General features: G+C 40.2%; 1 long non-coding RNA gene across 2 annotated transcripts; it reads left to right on the top strand.

Annotated features, from left to right (window-relative positions):
* Positions 1-5737: 5737 nt before the first annotated feature.
* On the top strand, positions 5738-13856 carry LOC125799366 (uncharacterized). 2 transcript variants are annotated; one of them, XR_007438276.1, is made up of 5 exons: positions 5738-5949; positions 12203-12353; positions 12825-12891; positions 13388-13508; positions 13619-13856. It is a non-coding gene; the product is annotated as an uncharacterized LOC125799366 (long non-coding RNA). The 2 variants fall into 2 exon arrangements; XR_007438275.1 differs by having other exon boundaries at positions 12825-13508.
* Positions 13857-23632: the final 9776 nt, after the last annotated feature.

Genomic DNA, 23632 nt, shown 5'->3' with positions numbered 1-23632 from the left:
TAAGAGGAAGAAAATTGTAATGAGACATTACTCAAAAGCTTGAGCAAATAGAAATGTTTTGAGTCTAGATTTAAAGATTGAGAGTGTGTCTGAGTCCCGTATATTAATAGGGAGGCTATTCCAAAGTTGGGGAGCTTTATAAAAGAACGCTCTTCCTCCTGCATAGTTTTTTCTAATACACGGGACTAATAACAGGCCAGCGTCTTGGGAGCAGTGTGAACGTGGCGGATTGTAAGGAGTAAGGAGTTCCTGTAGATAATGCGGGGCCAGACCATTCAGGGATTTATACGTCAGGAGAAGTATTTTATAGGCTATATGAAATTTAACAGGTAGCCAGTGTAGGGATGAAAGAATAGGTGTAATGTGATCAAACTTTCTGGTTCTAGTAAGCACTCTGCATTCTGAACTAGCTGGAGTTTATGAAGTAATTTATGTGGACTTCCAGCCAACAACGCGTTGCAGTAGTCCAGCCTGGAGGTTATGAATGTATGTACCAGCTTCTCAGCATCTTCCAGAGAGAGTATACTGCGGATTTTAGCTATATTTCTTAAGTGGAAGAATGCAGTTTTGACAATGCTACATATCTGAGCATCAAACGAAAGAATTGGGTCAGAGATGACCCCAAGGTTTTTCACAGTTTTACAAGGTATAATTAAGTGACCGTCTACATCTACAGTATTAACATTTGTTTTTATCAATATTAGGACCTAATAGAAGGACCTCAGTCTTATCAGAATTAAATAAGAGAAAGTTGTGTCTCATCCAATTTTTTATCTCTTTAATACAGTCTGTTATTTGATTTATACAGAGCTCCTCGTTGGGTTTAGCAGATATGTAAAGTTGCGTGTCATCAGCATAGCAGTGAAAGTTAATACCATGCCTACGGATAATTTTACCCTGTGGTAGCATATAAAGAGTAAAGAGTAATGGACCCAGTATTGATCCTTGAGGGACACCATATTTTACTCTAGACTGATAAGAGCATTCGTTATTTAAGTAAACACACTGGAAACGATCTCTCAGATAAGATCTGAACCAGGTGAGGGCAGATCCTTTAATTCCTATAAGATTTTCTAACCTATCAAGTAGAATAGCGTGATCTATGGTGTCAAAGGCAGCACTCAGATCTAGCAGTACAAGGATGGCATTACTGCCCCTATCAAGAGCTGAGTAAAATCATTAGTTAAGTAAATCATTAGTTACTCTAAGTAAAGCTGTTTCAGTACAATGGTTTTGTCTAAATCCAGATTGAAAAAACTCATGAATATTATTACTTTGTAGATACAAGTGCAGCTGGTTAAACACGATTTTTTCTAGGATTTTGGCTATAAAGGAAAGATTAGAAATTGGTCTATAATTAGCAAGCTCGCGGGGGTCCAGATTTGGCTTTTGGATAATGGGCTTAATGACCGCCAATTTAAGAGAATTGGGTACGTAGCCCATGCCAAGGGATGAATTTACTATTTCTAGTAATGATTTTCCCACCTTTGGCAGTGCCTGTTTAAATAATTGTGTGGGTACTGGATCTAATATACATGATCTAATATACCGCATACCACCCCCCGCTGCGACGCTCAAAACCCACACAGAAAACCATCACGGTGTGGCCCAGTGACGGCACCTCTGTGCTGCAGGACTGCTTCGACTGCACAGACTGGCAGGTCTTCAGGGAGGCTGCTGAGTGTGAGGGGGAGCTGGATATGGAGGAATACACATCTGCTGTTCTCGGGTACATCAGCAAGTGTGTGGAGGATGTCACTTCCACCAAGACTGTGACTTGCTACCCGAACCAGAAGCCCTGGCTGAACGCAGAGGTGTGTTCTCTGCTGAAAGCCAGGGATGCTGCCTTCAGATTTGGAGACTCAGACAAACTCAGGAGGGCTAGAAGAGAGCTGACTGTTGGAGTTAAGAGGGCAAAAGCTGCATATGCTCAGAAAATCCAGGGACACTTTTCCTCCCAGGATCCGCAGAGCATGTGGAGGGGCATAAAGTGCATCACGGATTACAAATCTAACGTTGCACAAAGCTCCAAAGACCCATCCCTGCCTGAGGCTCTCAACAAGTTCTACACCCGCTTTGAGAACCCTGACACACCCCCCAGCACCAGACTCCCACACTCACCAGGAGAGGAGCCCTCTCAGCGTGACACCAGCAGAAGAAAGGAGGACGCTGAGGAGGATTAACCACGGAAAGCTGCCAGCCCGGACAACATCCCCGGATGGGTGCTAAGAGACTGCGCAGACCAGCTCTCGGACGTCCTGGCCGACATTTTCAATGTGTCTCTCATCCAGGCAGCTGTCCCCACTTGCCTGAAGACCGCCACCATCATCCCGGTCCCCAAGAGCTCCGCAGTGACAGGTCTGAATGACTACCGGCCAGTAACCCTCACTCCAATAGTCACAAAGTGCTTTGAAAGACTGGTTCAGACCCACATCAAAGCCACCATCAACATCACTGTGGATCCACACCAGTACGCATACAGGAAGAACCGATCCACAGAGGATGCCATTTCCTCCGTGGTCCACACTGCCCTCACCCACCTGGAGCAGAAGGATTCCTACGTTCGGATGCTCTTTGTGGACTTTACATCTGCTTTCAGCAACATGATTCCTCAGACACTGATAACCAAACTCTCCTCACTTGGTCTGAGCTCTTCCCTGTGCAACTGGGTCCTAGACTTCCTGACCAACAGGCCGCAGTCTGTGAGGATTCACAACATCTCCTCCCCCTCCATAAACACCTGGAGGATTGGTGCAGAGAAAACAACCTCTGCATCAATGTAAAAAAGACAAAGCAGATGATTGTGGACTTCAGAAGGGGCAAGCATGCCCACCTCCCCCTGCACAATTGCAGGATCTGCGGTGGAAGTGGTTGACAGCTACAGGTACTTGGGTGTGCACCTGACCAGCATCCTCACTTGGAGCAACAACACTTCCACTCTGGTCAGGAGCGCACATCAGCGGCTCTACTTCCTCAGGAGGCTGAGACGAGCTGGACTCGGGAGCGCAGTCCTCACCTCCTTCTACAGATGTGTGGTGGAGAGCGTTGTGTGCTCCAGCATCAACGTGTGGCATGGAAGCTGCTCTGCTGCACACAGGAAAGCTCTGCAGAGGGTGGTGAAGGATGCACAGAGGATTGTTGGAGTTAGCTTCCCCAGCACCACAGACATCTACACCTCCAGATGCAGGAAAAGGGCCACCTGCATCAGGAAGGATCCCGCCCATCCAGCACACGCACTTTTTGTCCCACTCCCCTCAGGCCGGAGGCTGCGGAGCATTAAGTGCAAAACAACCAGACTCAGAAACAGCTTCATTCCGGAAGCTGTAAGACTCTTAAACTCCACTGCACTGACACCAAGGACAAAATACTGTTTACAAACACTGTCACTTTACTTGCACTGAGACACTTTATCTCCACTACTCTAATTCCATATCATGCTGCTATAGAACACTTGCACTCTGGACTTCATGTTGCTGAACCTTTCTACTCTGTATTTATTTTTTTATTCTTTTGGGGTATTTATCAATCTATTTTGTATATTCTTTTTTATTGTATTCTTTTTTATCTATATATCTATTTTAATAACAGCTCTTTGGGTGTAAACTGGATCGTGAGATCACAATTTTGTTCCACCTCATGTACCACATGTGATGCGAATTACAATAAAATCTCCTTGAATCCTTGACTGATGTTGATTTTGATGAGTTAATTACACTAAGTAAATCTTTTTCTGTAACCTGGCTGAAACACTCTAGGTGTTCCTCAGAGCTGAAGCAGCATTCATATCTATAGGTAAATTTTGGGGGTGATACTGAATTTTTTGTCTAATGCTATTAATTTTATCATCAAAGAACTTCATGAAATCATTACTATTAATCAGGCCCATAGCCAGCATTGTGATGGGGGGGATCTTTTTCCCCCAAAAGTGGACTTCATTTGGCTCTCTACTCCAATGCCCCCTAAATACACGAGCACACTTCAAACCTTTTAATTTAGACATTTTTTATTCATTATAAGTTTGTTGTGAATCTGTTGTTGCTGTCCTTATTTGTTTGTCTGTTGCTCCCCACTGTTAACATAAATTTGATATAAATGTAAGTGTTACTCAAACTTCCTACACCTGTGATGTGTCTTCATTGTCTCTGTTGCTTTGTTCCATTGTCTCTGTTGCTGCCCTCCATTGCCATTGCCATTGTCTCTGATGTAGCTGTCCTTTATTGTCTATCTCTCTACTATTGATATAAATAGATAAGAATTATGTCAGGAATACCCAGGCAGGGAGACGAGGAGACGGACGCAAGTGCAGGTAGGGTGAAAATAAATAATAATAATTTAATAAATAAATAACAGGTAAACAAGGAACAAGTAAACACGTAAACAGGGAGATATATACAAGGAACAAGGGAGTGAACCAAATAAATGAAACTAGATAAACAAATAACCAAGAACCAAAACAAACCAGTGAAACTAGAGAACATAAACTAAACAAACAAGAAGTACTAATGATAAACAAACAGGGAGTAAATAAACCAAGAAACAAACGAGGGACTGAATAAATACAAAACTAAACTGGGCAAGGAAAATATATTCAAGTAAAATAAACAAGAAGCTAAACAAGACTAGGAAAACTAAACTGAGCAGGGCAACAATGGAAAATAAACAGGGAACTAGAAATAAACAAGAAGATAAACAAAGGACAAGGGCTAAGGCTATGAAACACTGAGAGAAGCTATGGAACACTGAGAGAGACAAAACAACAGGGGAAGGTGCAAAGACCGACGAGGGACAAGTGGCACAGGGATCTATTTAAAGAAACAGGAAACACACTATAATTGGAAACACCTGGGGAAGGGGCAGAGCTACAAATGAGAAACAGGTGGTGGAAAACTACTGACAGGAGACACAGAGGGGCACAGGTCACGTGGGAATAACACACAGACATGAGACAAGACCAGGACGTGACAGAAGCCTCCCCCTAAACGCGCAGCTCCCGAGGCGCGTAAAAACGAACCCCGGGGGCTGGCGGCGGGGAGAGGCTGGGAACAACAGGAGACGAGACCAGGGACTGAAACGGAAACTGGACATTGTACGGAGACTGGACGGGAGACTGGACAGGAAACTGGACGGGAGACTGGACGGGAGACTGGGACTGGACATTAGACAAGGACGCAGACTGGAAAGGGCTGGGAAACAGAACAGGGGACGGAGACTGAACAGGAGAAGGAGACTGGACAGGGCACGGAAACTGGACAGGAGACTGGACGGGACTGGACATGGGAACAGGGACGAGGACATTAACAGGGACAGAAACAAGCACGGTGACTGGGACAGGAACAGAGACAGAGAGAGACACGGGTACAGGGACATAGACAGAGACAGGGACCAAAACGGGGAGAGACATGGGGACCAGAGACACGGGTGGGTGCCCAAGACTGGCAAATGTCTGTGGAAAAGTCTGAGGAGCCAGCCTGGGCACAGTTCTGGGGTTAAAGTCCGGGGACCTCGGTGCCTGCCTGGGTACGTGGTACCTGGAGCCAAACACTGTCCTGGGAGCAGGAACCGGTTGGGTGGCGACTCGGGCAGTGGAAGCATGCAGGTTCCGGGACGGCAGGAATCCGGGGGCGTGGCTCAGCAGCCGAGAGAATTTCGGAGCTGGGCGCGTAGAGATCCAGCATAGCAGCAGCGGGGCTTGAGACCGCGGGAAGATCAAAAACCCGGACTGGATCTGCAGCTTCGCCGAGGAGCCGCTCGCTGCAGCCTGTAGGAAGGCGGAGTTGGACATCCAACCCCGCCCACATCCAACTCCGCCCATGTCCAACTCCGCCTTACGTCTAAAGCAACACCCACCTTACGTCCGTCACGAACGCCTACATTTACTCCCGGTAAACAGGAATTGTAGCCGAGAAAGCAGCTAAAGCATCTATCTGATTTATATCTCCGGTTATGGCGGTAAGTACAAATATTGAGCTATTTTTTAAGTTAACAGAGCTATTTTTATAATGTCCTCTTGTTTTTCTATATTATATTTTATGAATAAACGGTGAGTCGTTGATACGCACATGAAGACGAGGCTGAAGTTGGTTTGATATTCGCAGCTCCAGATTCGTTTGGCTCGATATTCGCAGCCTCGTATTCCCCGGCTGAAGTTGGTTTGATATTCGCAGCTGCCGCTTCACTGAACCACCGTGAACTAAAGGGAGCGTTCACAAACACCCGCTGTTTATATTAAACACCTCACAGATCAACACTGAAGGAGATAGAATGAAGAAAAGCAGTACATCTGTTTATTAACAATGTAAATATACAATATATTATTAAATATAATTTTATATACACGACCTTTCATCAATTATTTTCTCCAGTTTTACTTACAACATGAATTTGCTGTTCTAGTGTAATTCATTCATTTCCTGAGTAAAAAATATCTGAAATAGAGATTTAGCCTCCTACTTTCAAGAAAACCTGGCATTATCCTGTCCGGAGCTAATTGTATATTGTAAAATATTTATTTTAACTACTGAATTTATAATTATATATTATAATAAATAATAAAAATATATATTTAATACAATTATATTTTAAAAGCCATTGCGCTCAAAAAATATGAGGCAGATGTTCAAGTGTGATTTTGAAGGACTTTTTCATCTTGGGCCAGACCAAATACACATGATCTAAAGAGTACTAGTCTTCTTCTTTAAGGAAAGCCTGGAATTAGCCTGGCCCAAGATGATTTTATACTTTAAAATGAACTGGCAACATGGAATACCGATCCATAAAGCACAATTTTTTTATGTAAAGCTGATGTTCCAGTGTGATTTTGACGGACTTTTTCATCTTGGGCCAGACCAAATACACATGATCTAAAGAGTACTAGTCTTCTACTTTAAGGAAAACCTGGAATTAGCCTGGCCCAAGCTGATTTTATAATTTAAAATTAACTGGCAACATGGCCTACCGATCCATAATGCACAAAAAAATTGAATATAAAGCTGATGTTCTAGTGTGATTTTGAAGGACTTTTTAATCTTGGGCCAGAACAAATACACATGATCTAAAGAGTACTAGTCTTCTAATTTAAGGAAAACCTGGAAATAGCCTGGCCCAAGCTGATTTTATACTTTAAAATTAACTGGCAACATGGAATACCGATCCATGAAGCACAATTTTTTATGTAAAGCTGATGTTCTAGTGTGATTTTGAAGGACTTTTTCATCTTGGGCCAGACCAAATACACATGATCTAAAGAGTACTAGTCTTCTACTTTAAGAAAAACCTGGAATTAGCCTGGCCCAAGCTGATTTTATACTTTAAAATGAATTGGCAACATGGTATAACGAGCCATTTTGCACAAAAAAGCCACTGTTCCAGTACAATTTTGAAGATTTTTTAAATCTTGGGCCAGAACAAATACACATGATCTAAAGAGTACTAGTCTTCTACTTTAAGGAAAACCTGGAATTAGCCTGGCCCGAGCTGATTTTATACTTTAAAATGAACTGGCAACATAGCATAACGACCCATAATGCACAATTTTTTTATATAAAGCTGATGTTCTAGTGTGATTTTGAAGGACTTTTTAATCTTGGGCCAGAACAAATACACATGATCTAAAGAGTACTAGTCTTCTACTTTAGGGAAAGCCTGGAATTAGCCTGGCCCAAGCTGATTTTATACTTTAAAATGAACTGGCAACATGTAATAACGATCCATAATGCACAAAAAAATTGAATATAAAGCTGATGTTCTAGTGTGATTTTGAAGGACTTTTTAATCTTGGGCCAGACCAAATACACATGATCTAAAGAGTACTAGTCTTCTACTTTAAGAAAAACCTGGAATTAGCCTGGCCCAAGCTGATTTTATACTTTAAAATGAATTGGCAACATGACATGAAAGCCATTTTGCACAGAAATAATGAATATAAAGCATTGATTTTGAGAATACCAGAACTCTTCATCTGATGTGTATTTGGTCTTAAAAAAAAGTCCAAAATCATACTGGAATATCAGCTTTAAATAATATTTTTTTTGTGCTGCCATGTTGCCAATTAATTGTGCAGTCTAAAATCAGCTCGGGCCAGGCAAATCCCAAAATTTCCTTAAAGTAGAAGACTAGTACTCTTTAGATCATGTGTATTTGGTCTGGCCCAACATGAAAAAGTTCTTCAAAATCACACTTGAACATCTGCTATACATAAAAAAAAAAATTGTGCATTATGGATCGGTATGCTATGTTGCCAATTCATTTTAAAGTATAAAATCAGCTCGGGCCAGGCTAATTCCAGGTTTTCCTTAAAGAAGAAGACTAGTACTCTTTAGATCATGTGTATTTGGTCTGGCCCAAGATTAAAAAGTCCTTCAAAATCACTCTAGAACATCAGCTTTATATTACATTTTTTTGTGCATTATGGATCGGTAGGCCATGTTGCCAGTTAATTTTAAAGTATAAAATCAGCTCAGGCCAGGCTAATTCCAGGTTTTCCTTGAAGAAGAAGACTAGTACTCTTCAGATCATGTGTATTTGGTCTGGCCCAAGATGAAAAAGTCCTTCAAAATCACACTGGAACATAAGCTTTACATAAAAAAATTGTGCTTTATGGATCGGTATTCCATGTTGCCAGTTCATTTTAAAGTATAAAATCAGCTTGGGCCAGGCTAATTCCAGGTTTTCCTTAAAGTAGAAGACTAGTTCTCTTCAGATCATGTGTATTTGTTCTGGCCCAAGATTAAAAAATTCTTCAAAATTGTACTGGAACAGTGTTTTTTTTGTGCAAAATGGCTCGTTATACCATGTTGCCAATTCATTTTAAAGTAAAAAATCAGCTTGGGCCAGGCTAATTCCAGATTTTTCTTAAAGTAGAAGACTAGTACTCTTCAGATCATGTCTATTTGGTCTGGCCCAAGATTAAAAAGTCCTTCAAAATCACACTAGAACATCAGCTTTACATAAAAACAATTGTGCATTATGGATCGGTATTCCATGTTGCCAGTTAATTGTAAAGTATAAAATCAGCTCGGGCCAGGCTAATTCCAGGTTTTCCTTAAAGAAGAAGACTAGTACTCTTCAGATCATGTGTATTTGTTCTGGCCCAAGATGAAAAAGTCCTTCAAAATCACACTAGAACATCAGCTTTATATTCAATTTTTTTGTGCATTATGGATCGGTAGGCCATGTTGCCAGTTCATTTTAAAGTATAAAATCAGCTCGGGCCAGGCTAATTCCAGGCTTTCCCTAAAGTAGAAGACTAGTACTCTTCAGATCATGTGTATTTGTTCTGGCCCAAGATGAAAAAGTCCTTCAAAATCACACTGGAACATCAGCTTTACATAAAAAAATTGTGCTTTATGGATCGGTATTCCATGTTGCCAGTTCATTTTAAAGTATAAAATCAGCTTGGGCCAGGCTAATTCCAGGTTTTTCTTAAAGTAGAAGACTAGTACTCTTCAGATCATGTGTATTTGGTCTGGCACAATATGAAAAAGTCCTTCAAAATCACACTGGAACATCAGCTTTACATAAAAAAATTGTGCATTATGGATCGGTATTCCATGTTGCCAGTTAATTTTAAAGTATAAAATCAGCTTGGGCCAAGTTATTTCCAGGTTTTCCTTAAAGTAGAAGACTAGTACTCTTTAGATCATGTGTATTTGTTCTGGCCCAAGATTAAAAAGTCCTTCAAAATCACACTAGAACATCAGCTTTATATTCAATTTTTTTGTGCATTATGGATTGGTAGGCCATGTTGCCAGTTAATTTTAAAGTATAAAATCAGCTTGGGCCAGGCTATTTCCAGGTTTTCCTTAAAGTAGAAGACTAGTTCTCTTCAGATCATGTGTACTTGGTCTGGCACAATATGAAAAAGTCCTTCAAAATCACACTGGAACATCAGCTTTACATAAAAAAAATTGTGCATTATGGATCGGTATTCCATGTTGCCAGTTCATTTTAAAGTATAAAATCAGCTTGGGCCAAGCTATTTCCAGGTTTTCCTTAAAGTAGAAGACTAGTTCTCTTCAGATCATGTGTATTTGGTCTGGCCCAAGATTAAAAAGTCCTTCAAAATCACACTAGAACATCAGCTTTAAATTAAACTTTTTTCTGCCTTATGGATCGGTATGCCATGTTGCCAGTTAATTTTAAAGTATAAAATCAGCTTGGGCCAGGCTAATTCCAGGCTTTCCCTAAAGTAGAAGACTAGTACTCTTTAGATCATGTGTATTTGGTCTGGCCTAATATGAAAAAGTCCTTCAAAATCACACTGGAACATCAGCTTTACATAAAAAAATTGTGCATTATGGATCGGTATTCCATGTTGCCAGTTCATTTTAAAGTATAAAATCAGCTTGGGCCAAGCTATTTCCAGGTTTTCCTTAAAGTAGAAGACTAGTACTCTTTAGATCATGTGTATTTGGTCTGGCCCAAGATTAAAAAGTCCTTCAAAATCACACTAGAACATCAGCTTTATATTCAATTTTTTTGTGCATTATGGATCGGTAGGCCATGTTGCCAGTTAATTTTAAAGTATAAAATCAGCTTGGGCCAGGCTAATTCCAGGCTTTCCCTAAAGTAGAAGACTAGTACTCTTCAGATCATGTGTATTTGTTCTGGCCCAAGATGAAAAAGTCCTTCAAAATCACACTGGAACATCAGCTTTACATAAAAAAATTGTGCTTTATGGATCGGTATTCCATGTTGCCAGTTCATTTTAACGTATAAAATCAGTTTGGGCCAGGCTAATTCCAGGTTTTTCTTAAAGTAGAAGACTAGTACTCTTCAGATCATGTGTATTTGTTCTGGCCCAACATGAAAAAGTTCTTCAAAATCACACTTGAACATCTGCCTCATATTTTTTGAGCGCAATGGCTTTTAAAATATAATTTTATTAAATGTATATTTAATTATTTATTGTAATATATATAATTATAAATTCAGTAATTAAAATAAATATTTTACAATATACAAAATTATATTTAATAATATATTGTATATTTACATTGTTAATAAACAGATGTACTGCTTTTCTTCATTCTATCTCCTTCAGTGTTGATCTGTGAGGTGTTTAATATAAACAGCGGGTGTTTGTGAACGCTCCCTTTAGTTCACGGTGGTTCAGTGAAGCGGCAGTTGCGAATATCAAACCAACTTCAGCCGGGGAATACGAGGCTGCGAATATCGAGCCAAACGAATCTGGAGCTGCGAATATCAAACCAACTTCAGCCTCGTCACATGAAGGTTCTACATCGGCGCGTGTACCATGTGGTTTGTTTGCTTCTAGCTAGTCATATTGCCGTTTTTTTTTTTGATGGATTCTAATGCAGAATTGCACCCAGTCTTGTCTAATTCAAACTTTAGTTATCTTACCTTCTGTTTTATGGGCTAAAATGCTACCAATTAATGGTATCACAGATAAACTCTCATAGCTAGTAGTGAGCTAGGCATCAGTTTTGTTTTTAAGGCATAGCTAGGGGTTATAGTCAGCTAACCTAAAAAACTGTTTAAACTGTCTATACAAGAAGTTAATTGGCTAACAAGATAGCAAGATAATCTAGCTAACTAAAATTGGTTCAAAGTCTTAGTCATACAAATAAATATTTGAAGATATCAATGCTTAATCCTCCTATTTAATTTGTCAGGAATAGCAATGGTATTCCCGGGTTAATTTGACCTGGTTCATTTTTAATTATCCAAAATATTTCTGAAACCAAAATAATCCTAACCAGAAGAGTAAATATTTAATAACTAACTCCATTGCTGATTGTTCTATCAACATTTAGTACAATAGTGTACAATAGAGGTAATAGTTCAATTAGGTTAATTCACTTGTTTTTCCATTTTAAAAAATCTTACTTTTTTTTTTGTTTTACTACTTTGTTACTTTTAAACGACCAACACAATATTTTTACATATAAATGAAACATAACATTACAATTTCGTTTTAGTTTTTGCAGGGGGTTGTTGCAAATATGAAATTAACCATTTTCATGTTATATGTTAATTATACAAATAAAGGCAAGCTGAAGACGTTTCATACAGAAAAAATACTTTTACTATCTTACTAAATGGATCAATTTGACCCGTAACGTAACAGGAGGGTTAAGTCGATGCACATTTATTACCTTTGTACTGAATGTAGTTACAATTAATGTGCACCGATATAGTAATTGTAAGCTCATGTTGTGTTTTGTTGCTTTCTGTTTTACAGCATCCAACACATGTCCAGGCCACTCCTGACCCTTCACGGTTTGGCCAGTGTGGTGTTTTCAAATGCCCCTGCTTCAGTTTTGACACTGACCAGCGATTTAATAACAGCCTACATCTACAAAACCATATCAAACAAGCAGTCGAGAATAACGGTATGGGGAAGTATTTCTTTAAACAGAGAGAGAGATATTGATTTTATTGGCTATAACAAATAAACATGTAAATGTAATATCTTGAATCAACAAATGCACTTACATCTTACACTCAATTGATGGGCATAATGAGTTGAAGAATATTAATATTTATAGGCTTAATTGCATGTTGTGTGCATTTTGGTCTTACAGTTTCCTTCATCTCTAAACTGCACACCTACAGCACACTTTTATTGTGTCTATTGCAGCCATACAATACTATGCAAAGACCAGTTCAGACATCATGTATCTCTGTGCAGCAGTGCAACCAAGACCACTATAGCAGAAGTGTTTAATCCACAGACTGTTGCTACTTCTGATGCACGTCCAGCTCCCCCTCTGCCAGCTACTCCTGATACACCTTCTCCCAGTTCTGGTCTTGCTTCCTCTGTGCATGGTATTAATTATATTAATTATTATATTTTCTCTCAGGAAAGTTCAGCGTGTTGAACGTGTGACTGATGAAGGAGATAGAATGGGCAACGTCTCCTTTGAACAGGTGTGAGGGTGTGGATGTGTGTTTTTTATTTCGGGTTAATTTAACTGGGCCATTTAAAATGTTTTACTGTTGTGGTTTGTTTTCAAAAGTCTGAATTGGGCTGAAAAGATAAGTTGACATTATTTGAAATTTCAACTTGACCTAGTGTTGACTAGTCATTTCAAGGGCATTTGAAGCCCATAAGCTATTGGAGAGCTATCATTTTAAAGGGATAGAAAAGAAGAGAGCTGTTTTGTTACGTTAAGGCAGAGATTAGTCAACAGAATGACGCTGACTACAGTCTTCAGGCAAAAATGCTAGCCATTCCTACAGTAATTAGAGATTGGGGATATGATTGAAATAATAAGTGCCAACTCAGATTAATAGAATACCAAAATAGTAATTGGTTGCAGCCTTAGAATGTTATCTGGTCATTTTTTTCAATTACTATAATTTTCATGAATCAAAATCTACATGCTTCTATAATGTTTTTCACAGATGCCCCTTATTCTCATAGATACAGTTCTGGAAGAGGGTGACAAAGCTTTTTTAAAGCTGTCACTGGTTTGTCGTCTCTTCCGGGACATTGTTTGGACAACAATCATTCCGGGCCTGGGCACATTTCGAGTGGCTTGACAGTAAGCATGATATTTCAGTACAGTTAAGATGTTTGTTTTCCCTTAGAAAAAGAATTACACTCACTGATTTTGAAATCATTTTAAAATTCTTGATTTTTTTAAACCTACAGGTGTAGTGCCATGAAAACATCACAGTGCTGCATGTAAAGACGAGTTTCGCAGGATGTACGAACTGCAGTGCTGCCAGAACTGTCAAGAAACTTATAAAGACTACATACTGGGTATGTTTGTTCTAAATAAATTTTGATAATTTTTTCCTGAGGTCAGAAATTGGTAAGTCAATATATTTAAGGTATTGGGGCTTGAGAGATTGTTACTTTGTGAAAGTGTGTGCTTTTACTTATATTACAGGCTATGTTGGGCATGGGAGACGAGGGGAGCTTGTGGCATTTTACAGCGAAAACGAGCACCCTGGATTCTGCAGCCAGCTTCATGAGTGGCTGGGTGTGTGAGTGGCTGGGTGTGTGAGTGGCTGGGTGTGTGAGTGGCTGGGTGTGTGAGTGGCTGGGTGTGTGAGTGGCTGGGTGTGTGAGTGGCTGGGTGTTGCATTTTTAAATAAAGACTTCTGTATTTGTTTGACCAAAGCATGTAACCAAACATTTTAAAGGCTAGTGTGCCAATAAATGCCAATAAAGATATTGTATTAGCTTGGACAAAGTGTTTGTAAATGGAGTTAATTTCCCTGGGAACTACTGTCAGCCATACAAAATTGGGAGAGGAGAAGCAGGAGAGGGATATCATCATTATTATTATTATTATTATTATTATTATTATTATTATTATTATTATTATTGACAAAATAGCTATGTATACATATGATATTTTAATTTCTGAAACCACAGCATTTGATATATTGTACTCTATCGTTATACACTATCCAGCATACCATTATTACCACCTGCTTGTTTCTGCTTCTATTATTCTTTTTTTTAGCTCCAATTAGCATCTAGGACACTTTAGTTGCATAATGGTTTACTGGTGTATAATATACAGTAGGTATAAAACACTGTTCACTCTATTAGACACTTCTACCAACAGCTGCTTTACATTGTGAGTGAAAAGTCAGAGACAGAATCTTTAAATCTGTTGCTGCACAGTTTGTTGCAAATCTGCAAATTCTTCATCAGTGCCCATGGGATGCTGCCTACTTGATGCTGAATACAGGACGCTGCCCACATGATGCTGGTTGATGGAGCATTTCCTGTCCAGTAGTGACAACGAGGTGTTTAAATTCTCCAGAGGCACTACTTTGTCGGATCCACTCATACCAACACAGCTCTTAACACCACTATGTCAGTGTCACTGTAGTGTTGTGAATAACCAACAAGCCACATAATAGCTGCTCTGTGGTGGTCCTAAATTGTATGCTATACAGTGCAGCTGTGTCATTCTCATCTGTAATATTTTCAGCACCCTGTTGACAGTGAAGATGCAGAATTACTTCTAATATCATTATTATATATTAGCTATGCCTATGACACAAATAGCCTTCCCCCTGCTGAGTGGTGATAAGAAGCACTGTCTATCTGTAATATGAAGTATAGAGCATTACAGTACAGAGAACAGGTGTGATCTAACAATCAAACACTTTAATAATCAGATGCACCCTTTGACCAGCCTCTACCAGTGCAAAGCCATGATTGATAATGTGCTCTTTATTTCATATGGAACATAACCAAAAACTGTATATCGTAAGTTTTAACTTTATATAATAAGTAAATAATGATTCCTATGATAGCTAATCAATAATTCTGGAGATATTTACCAGTCTAAAATAAATGTATAAAATCTACACACTCTGGCAACTAGTTTAACAAATTTAAATGTTAAATTGTTAAAACAGAAAATTTTAATTAAAGGATTAATGCAGTGAAATAATGGCTTACTCTGCTGGTGAGTGGGACAGATTAATGTAAAATGTATTGTGATATACAGGACAGAGGCAATTGATCTTTTGGAAACAGCAAATCGTATGCAATTATTTGCTTATTGTATAAAATAAAGGAGAAATGGCACACGTGATGAAAAAGAAGAGCAAGAGTTCCCTCTGTTACACAGAATGAGTTACCAGCCTCATAAACCACAAGTTAGCAGCATGCCATATAAGAAAAACAATAAAATCATACACTTTTAAGTTCACATGATTCCTTATGTATTACTTTATTTACAATGTTAAACCAAAAATGAATGAGAAAGTGTTTCCAAACTTTTGGCTGGTACTGTATATATAGCCTATTTTTTGTGATATCTGTGCATTACACTACAGCATGTGTAGTGCTGTAGCCAAGGCTACGTGGTGGAACTACTCACAAGATATGCGTAAATTTAGCGCAACATCGGCGTTATATGCGTATTTCACGTGGCACACAGTGCTTCTTGAACAAAAAAGTAGGGGGGTTGGCGTACAAGAGCACATGTGGGCGGGGTTGGATGTGGGCGGAGTTGGATGTCCAACTCCGCCTTCCTACAGGCTGCAGCGAGACGTACTTGGCTTCGCCGGCAAAGTCTGTAGAGGCAGAAAGCGCGGGGCCGCCGGTAAAGTCCGGCGCGGAGAGAGTTCCAGAGCGCGGCTGGGTTGCCGCGGCGGAATCCAGCTCTGCAGCCGCCATGAAAGCCAGCTCCTCAGTCTGAGGGGCTGGCACTGCAGCTGTGGGGCTCAAGGCTGCGGTTGTCGCAAAAAGTTTTACTCTCTCCGACTGAGTCAAGCGCAGGGAAAGTCTCTGCTTGCGGCTGGTTCGCCGGGTGGGAGGTCCTGTAGCGCGGTTCGGCTGCTACCGTGGAAATCACGGAGCGCGGTTCCACAGCCGTCGCGGAAGTCATGGAGCGCGGCGTCTCGGCCGCGGGCTTCACGTAGCGCGATGTCTCGGCCGCAGGCTTCACGTAGCTCGGCGTCTTGGCTGCCGGCTTCACGGAGCGCGGCGTCTCGGCCGCGGGCTTCACAGGAGTCGGAATGGCATTAGGAGCTGTGCGGCCGAGAGCCGGGTAGAGCACCGCCCCTGGGGGGTACGGTAAGGGAGCACGGGCTGGTGCGGAGTAGAGCTCCTCTTCGTCCTCAGAGCTGCTGGGAGCGCACCCGAGAAAGTCCCATGGGTCCCGCTTTACGAGCCTCGGGTACTCGTAGGCACTGCCTAACTTGGGACGAGACCCGAGGCTAACTGCACCAACCTTTAGCGCCCCCCCAAGAAAATCCTCCCCGTAAAAGGGCTCCTCATCCGGCTGGCGGAACCCCTTAAAACGCCTACACTGAGGCCTGCGGCGTCCTTGAGGCCTCGAGATGTCCTGCGCCGGGGTCCCACAAGGAGCACGGCGAATCGCCATCCTGGAGCCAGTCCACGCAGAACCTGCTGTGTCCATGTCTTTCTGTCAGGAATAGACGAGGAGACGGACGCAAGTGCAGGTAGGGTGAAAATAAATTATAATAATTTAATAAATAAATAACAGGTAAACAAGGAACAAGTAAACACGTAAACATAAACAGGGAGATATATACAAGGAACAAGGGAGTGAACCAAATAAATGAAACTAGATAAACAAATAACCAAGAACCAAAACAAACCAGTGAAACTAGAGAACATAAACTAAACAAACAAGAAGTACTAATAATATAAACAAACAGGGAGTAAATAAACAAAGAACAAACGAGGGACTGAATAAATACAAAACTAAACTGGGCAAGGAAAATATATTCAAGGAAAATAAACAAGAAGCTAAACAAGACTAGGAAAACTTAACTGAGCAGGGCAACAATGGAAAATAAGCAGGGAACTAGAAATAAACAAGAAGATAAACAAAGGACAAGGGCTAAGGCTATGAAACACTGAGAGAAGCTATGGAACACTGAGAGAGACAAAACAACAGGGGAAGGTGCAAAGACCGACGAGGGACAAGTGGCACAGGGATCTATTTAAGAAACAGGAAACACACTATAATTGGAAACACCTGGGGAAGGGGCGGAGCTACAAATGAGAAACAGGTGGTGGAAAACTACTGACAGGAGACACAGAGGGGCACAGGTCACGTGGGAATAACACACAGACATAAGACAAGACCAGGACGTGACAAATTACTTCATTAGGAACACTATCGATATTGTCATTAAAACTTAAACATGAATTAATAATAATATAAATTGAAGTGTTCTGTCTTATTCAAATCTTCCTACAACTGTGCTGGGACTTCGTTGCACCCCCCCCCCCTCCCTTCAGCTCGCTGAACTCGGTGCCTGATTGGCTGACAGAGCTCATTTGCATACCGTCTGGTCTGTGAGGGTCTGCTGATTCATTAGATATGTGTGGATTCGTGGAGCGACCAATAATTCGCTTGCGATGATCTGTCTTGCGATGATCTATCGCGAGAGTATGAAGCTAACACCGCTCACACTCCCTGAACAGTCCTCCTTTGAACTCTTGGCTGCTAAGATCTGCGGTCCTGTACCAACCATCATTGCTGTTCTGTATAGACCACCCAAGTCATCTCAAAGTCACTTTATCACTGAACTGTCAGACTGTGTGATTTCATATCGGAATTCAAACTTGTCTCTCCCTCTGACTTTGCCAGTTTAATCACTTTTAACCCTCTCCCTGCTCCAGGCCATGCACCTACTGATCTTGTTGACCACTATAATGACAGTTTATCTACTGCTCTTGATAAACTAGCCCCATTAAAAACACGGGTTGTTTCATTTGCACACACTGCTCCTTGGTATACGTCTGATCTGTGTGAGCTTAAGGCACTTGGTCGGCGCTTAGAGAGGCTCTACGCCAGGACTAGGCTTGAGGTGCATAAGCAGATGTACTTTGATCATTTACTACACTATAAAAATGCTCTCTCAACTGCTAAAAATTTGTATTATGCAAACATTGTTAGTGCGGGTGAAGGGGGAAAGAGATCTCTCTTTACCACGGTAAGGAGACTACTTCAGCCACCAGACACTAATATAAGCATCAATCCTTCTAATGGTCTTTGTAGTGCTTTTTTGAAGTCTTTCAACTCCAAAATTAGTACAATCTATAAGCAGCTTGATGTGGATGACACTGGAATGGGTGTCTTATTACCAGCAACTGTTACAGAGCTGTCCACACTTTCTACCCTTTGTGACTTCAGTCTTACTACTGAAAATTACATCTCTGATCTCATCAAAAAATCTAGCACTACATGCTCTTTAGACCCTATACCCACTACTTTAGTTAAGGCAGGTATGCCCTCCATAATTTTAATGATTACCCATGTCATTAACTCTTCTCTGGCTACTGGCACCGTGCCACCATCCTTAAAGACTGCAGTTATTAGACCAATTTTGAAAAAACTGGCTTAGATCCAAGTGATCTGAATAATTATCGGCCCATCTCAAATCTACCCTTTCTTTCAAAAATTCTGGAAAAGGTAGTTGCAGCACAGTTCTATAGACTTACCTTGATAACTCTAACCTACTTGAACAATTCCAATCAGGTTTTCGTTCTAAACACAGTACAGAGACAGCTCTGGTTAAGATTACCAATGATCTCCTTCAGGCAGCTGATGTTGGTTCTCTTTCTATTCTTATTCTTTTGGACCTCAGTGTGGCATTTGATACCATATCCCATCAGCTCCTTCTGGACAGATTAGCTAGCATTGGGGTCCGTGGTACTGTTTTCCAGTGGTTCGCCTCCTATCTCACTGACAGGGTACAGTATGTCCAGATCCAGAACTATCGGTCAGAGACCTCCTTAGTCCAACATGGAGTACCACAGGGTTCAGTATTGGGGCCACTTTTATTTAACATATATCTCCTCCCTCTCTGCAATATTTTCCGACATTATGGCATTCAGTTTCACTGCTATGCTGATGATATATAGATGTATGTGTCTACCAATCCATCCTCTGCTCTGCCTCCTAGTGTTTTCACTGCCTGTTTACGTGATGTACACACTTGGATGACTAATAATTGCCTAAAGCTTAACAGCAGTAAAACTGAGCTACTTTTGGTCGGGTCTAAGGCAACACTTTCAAAATCTAAGATCTGCTCGCTCTCCATTGCAGAATCGGTTATACCAGTGGCTGCGCAGGTTAAAAGTCTTGGCGTTATACTGGATAGTACTCTTTCCTTCTCCAACCATATAAATAATGTTTCTCGAGTTGCTTTTTTCCACCTTCGGAATATTTCTAGGTTAAGGCCGATCCTATCACAACATGCAACAGAAGTTCTAGTTAATGCACTGGTCACATCACGTATTGACTACTGTAATGCAGTCCTCTCAGGTATTCCGTATAAACTTATCCAACGACTTCAGTGCGTTCAAAATTCTGCAGCTCGGATTATTACACGCTCCAAACTAACTGAGCATGTCACTCCTTTAATGATCCAATTACACTGGATCCCTGTGCAACAGCGGATTACTTTTAAAATATTACTACTTACTTTCAGAGCTCTTCATAACCTCTCTCCTACCTACCTTACAGATCTTCTCCAGATTTACACTCCACCTCGGGCTCTGCGGTCTTCTTCTGCAGGCCTTTTAGCACTACCAGACATCAAGCTTAGCACAGTTGGCGCTAGAGCCTTTTCTTATGCAGCCCCGAAACTCTGGAATGCGCTTCCTCCTCACATACATGGGTTGGACTCCATTACGCAGTTTAAAACTGCTCTTAAAACGCATCTCTTCAAGATGGCTTATTCACTATGATTCTTGTATTCTAAGTTATTTTAATTAATTCTGTATTTATTTCAACTTGTTTACTTTGTTTGTTTTATTTTTATTTAATTGCTATTGCTCTTTTGTTTTAAAATGTACTACTTGATCTATGTACTGTATGTACACCGGAATGTAAGGTGACCTTGAGTGTCTTGAAAGACGCCAACAAATAAAATGTATTATTATTATTATTATTATTATTATTATTATTAATAATAATAATGCGTTAAAGTTGATATAATTTTTTTCTGCCTCAAATTATTTTGTGTATAACATGTCCACATTCGATCAAATATGGACGTACGAAAAACGCAAATATGAAAAAAATATTTCATAACTTTCATAAACTAGGCATATTTCGCCCTAAATGTTTATTTTCTGAAAGGAAATACGGCTAAATAGGCTAGAGAACTGAAAATTGGGGTGGCTGAGGGGGGGTTGGGGGGGAACGAACCCTTCAATCCCGCCTGGCTATGGGCCTGATTAATGTCGGCAGGGATAACGGAGCTAGTTTGTTTTTGACTGCCGGTGAGTTTAGCCACAGTAGTGAAAAGGAATCTAGGATTGTCTCTGTTTTTCTCAATAAGCGATGAAATATACTGGGATTTTGTTTTAATTAGGGCTTTTTTGTAGTCTATGTAGTCTTTTTTGAGACTATGCTGCCATGCAAGCCGGAAACATTCCAGTTTTGTGTTTCAATACCTGGTCGAAAATCCTTTTGCAGAAATGACTGCTTCAGTGCGGCGTGGCATGGAGGCAATCAGCCTGTGGCACTGCTGAGGTGTTATGGAGGCCCAGGATGCTTCAATAGCGGCCTTAAGCTAAGAGTGTCAGGTCTTGCGTCTCTTAACTTTCTCTTTACAATATCCCACAGATTCTCTATGGGGTTCAGGTCAGGAGAGTTGGCAGGTCAATTGAGCACAGTAATACCATGAACAGTAAACCATTTACCAGTGGTTTTGGCACTGTGAGCAGGTGACAGGTCCTACTGAAAATTAAATCTTTATCTCCATAAAGCTTTTCAGCAGATGGAAGCATGAAGTGCTCCAAAATCTCCTGATAGCTAGCTGCATTGACCCTGCCTTTGATAAAACACAGTGGACCAACCGCACGGTGGCTCTGGATGTTTCTACTCCACTGCTTCCGCAGGTCCCCCAAGGTCTGGAATCGGCCCTTCTCCCCAATCTTCCTCAGGGTCCGGTCACCTCTTCTCGTTGTGCTGCGTTTTCTGCCACTCTTTTCCTTCCCACAGACTTCCCACTGGGAACAGCCTATTCATTCAGAAATGTCTTTCTGTGTCTTACCCTCTTGCTTGAGGTTGTCAATGATGGCCTTCTGGACAGCAGTCAGGTCGGCAGTCTTACCCATTATTGCGGTTTTGAGTAATGAACCAGGCTGAAAGTTTTTAAAAGCCTCTTTGCAGGTGTTTAAAGGTGTTAATATATTGTTTAGAGAACCTTTTCATGATATGTTAATTTTGTGAGATAGGAATTTTGGGTTTTCATGAGCTGTATGCCAAAATCATCAGTATTAAAACAATAAAAGACCTGAAATATTTCAGTTGGTGTGCAATGAATCTACAATCATTTTTTTTCATTTCATTATGGAAAGAATGAACTTTATCAAAATATGCTATTTTTTTAGAAGGACCTGTAGCCGACCAAGAATCATATGCTACATATATATATATATAGGCTATATGTACATTTAGATATAACTAATTTTTTGGTGTAGTGCCCCCACTTTACAGCATGATAGCAGACCCTGATTTACATATGGTCTTTGAGTTTCATTCTTATTGGTGAAAGCTTGTACGGTTGCTGAGAAACAGATATTTGTCCCCATGGAGGCGGATGTCTACAATGATTGACCTGGTACCTCAGAATTGTGATGTGAATTTCAAGTGGCATTCACAAAGTTATGGCTGTGAGAGTAAATTTGGCTTTGCTTCAGGATGACTCAATTGCAAATGTTGGCCATTTTGTGTCAAAATGTCAAGATTTTTTCAATAACTATTGAGGTTCACACTCTCCCGAGTTGCTTGACATCCAACATGTCAGGATTGGTTAAAAATTCACAGATCCACAGTTCGCAAAATATCTAAGTGGGCATAGTCCAAATTTAAAAGTTGTGTGTCCTGATCCAAGGAATAAGACCCTTCTGTTTAAGTTTGGTCTTTCTAGCCCTTACAGTTTTTGCTCTAGATCGTGCTTGGAACTTAAAAATAAATAAATATTTTTTTTAAAGTGCCAAAGTCACTGGAAGGCTTTACTAACAGTTCCTGGGCACGGATTAAGAATACATGTATAGAGAATCACCATTGGTGGTCCTGAAACTCGTAAAACGGCGTCCAGAAGGCAATAAGCTGAAAAGGTGGTTAGAGGGGTGAGTTCGGTCACTGCAGATGGTGGTGGCTGGAACTATAGATCTCTTGGAGTGATGGCAGTTGGATTCCGCTGTAGAGTACATCTTTCTCCCGAGGTACAGCTGGTATACCATTTTAAAATGCAGTCTGACAGGATGATTTTAATACTGCAGCAGTAAACAGTAACAAGTAGATCCCTATTTAGATTAACATATTATCGCTGTTATGAGATGGTATTGACAGTTCAAGATAGATCTTCAGATATATGAACCCCTAGGAACTTAAAGCTGGGGACTCTTTCTACTGTATCACCATTAATGAGCGTGAATGCTGTTGCCTTTCCTAAAATCAATGATAACCTCCTTAGTTTTATTGGAAATTCTTTATTAATGCTTTATTAATGCTTACATGCCAAATATTTAAAGTTAAAGAGTTGTATTGGCCGATAAGTTCATTCCACTTAGTTAGTTCATTAGTTCTCCTGACTAAAACACATAATCACTTTTAGAGTATACTGATTTTTTTTAGTTAAATATACTTTTAGTGGTTAAATACACAGTTTGTTGTGTTTTTCCTTTTTTTATTTCTTTGTTTTGTATGCAGCTGTCTTGTGTGTACTGCAAAAGTCCAGAAAAGTGATTTTACTCTAGAATAAAAAATACTCTAATAATATAAGTGTTTTTTTTGTTGACATGTACAACAAACACTTCTGAGTTTGTTAATCTAACTAAAAATGTTTTAGTGACTAATTTCAACAATTTATTTTGCTAAGTCTAGCATCCATTTTTCAATTACCTTCACTAAATATTTTAAGTTCAGCCAACTTAAAATATTAGATAATGATAAAAGAGCTATGATAAATTCAATGTTAAGGTGATACAATAATTTAAGTTTAGCTAACATTTAAGACTTGTTAGGTCAACTTAATTTTGTAAGTGAGGAGAACAAATGAGCCATAAAATTAAACTTAAAAAAGGACAGGAAATTATTTGCTTAATCATTTTAAGTTAAAGTGAATTTTTTTTTACAGTTAAGGGCTAGTGCTTTTAAAGTGAGTTGGTTACATTGGTTTAAATCTGCAGTATTTT

The sequence above is a fragment of the Astyanax mexicanus genome, chromosome 3, assembly GCF_023375975.1.
Source record: "Astyanax mexicanus isolate ESR-SI-001 chromosome 3, AstMex3_surface, whole genome shotgun sequence".
Classification (NCBI taxonomy): domain Eukaryota; kingdom Metazoa; phylum Chordata; class Actinopteri; order Characiformes; family Acestrorhamphidae; genus Astyanax; species Astyanax mexicanus.
Note: the sequence above shows the minus strand (reverse complement) of the source record. Positions and strands in the feature narration are given on the sequence as shown.